General features: G+C 32.8%; 1 pseudogene; it reads left to right on the top strand.

Annotated features, from left to right (window-relative positions):
- The first annotated feature begins 252 nt into the window (after positions 1 to 252).
- LOC115966661 lies at positions 253 to 1,352 on the top strand (annotated as a pseudogene).
- Positions 1,353 to 3,458: the final 2,106 nt, after the last annotated feature.

Here is a 3,458-nt window from a genome sequence, read left to right on the forward strand (position 1 = left end):
TCTGTACTGTACCATACTTAATGAGCTAAAAAGAATATTTTAAAAAAATAAAAATATATATAAACATTTAAGCATCTTGCCTAATGGTATAGGTTGTGGACAATGGACACGATCTTCAATACAGTTGCCATGTTGACCAAACTTATCATAAAATAAAGGAGAGAAGGAAAGAATTGGAGGTTGAAATCAAGAGCTTCATCAAGGTATATATCATAGTCATCATCACAGCTAAGTCGTTGCTAGAGAGAGAGGCAAAAAGAGAAATGGATGCTGAAATCAAGAACTTCATAAAGGTATGGATCACAGCCATCACATCTCTTTGTTATTGTTACTGCATAGTTGCAAGGATCCTAAGAGGGAATGATGAGGCTCCTCTTCCTCCTCCCCATCTTTTACCTCTTCACCATGCTCCCTTGTAACCTCAACTCTGCCCATCTTGGTGGCTCCACTGCCTTCTTCCTTGGTTGGCTTGGTAACTTCAAGCTCCTCCTCTTTGCTTTTGACCAAGGCCCATTATCACCACCCCTACCAAAACTTCTTCATTTCATATCCATTGCTTGCCTTCCCATTAAACTCAAACAAGACCCACCTCCAAACACCAAAAAAAATAAAAACCCATCTCACCAAAACACCCCAAAATCCCATAATCTTACAAAAGTGACTAGATCTATGTTGTTGGTTATAAAAGCCTTGTTTCTTGCCATGATAATACATGCATATGACTATAGGGCAAATTTACATCTATATGTTATTTTATCTCTCTATTGTTGCCACACCTACCTTGCTGTGAAAATTGTCCTAGCCTTAGCTGCTGCCCCAGTTCAAGCCATTTTTGGGTTTGAGATTGAGCTACAATTCAATGAGCCCTATCTTGCTACCTCACTACAAGACTTTTGGGGCCATAGGTGGAACCTTATGGTTTCAAGTATTCTACGACCTACCGTTTACATTCCCATCCGTCGTATTTCTGCTAATGTAATTGGGTCACGTTGGGCTGCTCTACCAGCCATAATTTCGACCTTCATATAGTGTCTGGCCTAGCTCATGAAGTAATATACTTTTACTTCACACATGTGCATCCCACGTGGGAGGTAACATGGTTCTTTGTCCTACATGGCGTGTGTACAGCTATTGAGATTGTGGTGAAGAAGGCAGTGACCAACAAGTGGCAGTTACATCAGGCGATTTCGAGACCGTTGATAGTTGGGTTTGTGGCGGTGACCGGTTTTTGGTTGTTCTTTCCACAATTAATAAGAAATGGTGTGGTTGAGAAGGCAATAAAAGAGTACTCAATTTTGGCTGATTTTGTCAAAGTCAACCTACCATTGCAATTGCCCTTAAACAAAAGTTAGCGGCCGTTTGGTAATATTGTTTTAGAAACGTTGTTTGTATTTTTTGAAAATACGTGTGGATAGAAAAGTATGTAGAAATATGTATGTTGTTTAAACATTTGAAATATGTGTAATGTCTTATTTTTCAAAGATGCATACCACACTTTTATGTTGTAACTTCATTTGTCCCTACCTTACTCCCTGCAAAAGTCACATTTATTTGTTTGTTTAGTCAATAGCTTAAGATGAAAAATATTTTTCACAATGGATGAAGCTTGGTATAATGAAACAAAATAAAGATGGCAATCTTTTAAAAATGCTCTTAAATGGTTCACACTTGTGTTTATAACTTCATTGCTTGATGTTATGTATTTTATGAACAAAGTTTCCCTCTAGTAGTGAAAAAAAAGGTAACAACTCCTGTACAGTACAAAGTACAAACAGTCAAACATTTAGGTCTCGTTTGGTAACAGTATTTAAACATTGAAAACTATTGTTTACCAAACAAAACATAAATTCACACACTTTTCACCCGAACATATTTCCACAAAAATTAAACAATATTACTAGAAATCTCTTACCAAACCGTCCCTTACACTTTCATGAATAGTTAAGCTGCTGATTGCTTTCCCCTGTCAATCTCAGTCGCACCTTTCTTCACAAAAAACTTGAGAAATCTCACTGTGCTGCTGCTCTGAATTCGTTTCCCTTTCTTCTTCTTTTCTTCAATACAAGAAAGAGATAAAATGAATCAAGGCAGTGGCGTGTTGTTCGTGGAATCATTCGGCCATGGCTGGCGGCTTTAATAAGTGGTGAAGAAGGAAGTAAAAAATAGAGAGAGATCCTGATGGGAATATAATTTTTTGCTGAAAAGATCCTAATGGAAAATGGGAATTGGAAAGAGAGAAAAAGGACAAAATGATAAAGCTTGAAACCCAATTGGCTTGAGAAAATATGGCTGGGTGGATTTTTTTTGCATAAGATTTGTTGATTTAATATTGAATAATATTAGAGGTATAAACTATTTAATATTTTTTTTTAGAAATAATTGATGTGGTGAGCGGTTATTAATAAGTAAAAATGTGATATTAGTGGTCCGATTAATTGAAAATTAGTAAGAATTTTTCACATCAATATTTGTAAAAATGTTGTAAAATAGTTTCTGTCTTTAACATTATTTATTGAATAATGCTACAAGCAGAAACTATTTTACAATATTTTTACAAACTATTATTATAGTCAATCATTATTAGTTCTCATCTAATCTCATTATTAATATAATTTTTTTACTTACCAATAACCGCTTTATAATTTTATTTTCTTTATAAAAACTGATATATACACATTATTACACATTCAATTTTTTTTAAACTAAAATCGTAAGTTTAATACATGTTTTTAAAACTTGAACAGTCTTAAACTTATTATTTTAATTCAAAAAATATGTGTATAATAGTGTATGTGTATTAGACTGTGTGTAACAAACACTACCTTTTTAAAATTAAAAAAAAAAAAAAAATCCTTTCTGAGCACTCATTCTCTTTCACAATCCATTCAATGTTACAAAATTCTTCTTCTTTCTTTTTCTTCTTTGTTTTCGGTTCTATTTTAGTTTTAATTTCTATTTATTTATCTTATCATTTATTTATTTTTACTTTAGTTGTCTAATCTTGTTGAATTTAAATTCTATTTAGTTTATTGTTAGTTATAGTGATTTTATTATATTTAATTTCTACGAATATTATTTATTGTAACTGTCAATAAGTCTAGTTTTGTTATATACTGACTTTAAGATGCTCAATCAGGTGTTTAGCTTGTTAGTATTTTTAAGTGTGGATAAAAATTACATTAATAAAATAACAACAATTTTGCGTATCATATATGAGTTACGACTTACTTTGGATTAAAAAATTTTTATTTTAAAACTAATGCACGAAGAAATATAATATGTATGTATATAGGTATATCATGGTTTGAGTTTTTCTTGAATTACAAATCAATATAATAGTTTTACTTCAGCCTCACAACAAAATTTCCTAGCTGCGCCCTGACTACTACCCATTACTAGGGCTAAGCACAAACCCGACCCGACCTGAAAGGTTTTGGGCAAGTTGGATTGAAACACGA

The sequence above is a fragment of the Quercus lobata genome, chromosome 11, assembly GCF_001633185.2.
Source record: "Quercus lobata isolate SW786 chromosome 11, ValleyOak3.0 Primary Assembly, whole genome shotgun sequence".
NCBI lineage: Eukaryota > Viridiplantae > Streptophyta > Magnoliopsida > Fagales > Fagaceae > Quercus > Quercus lobata.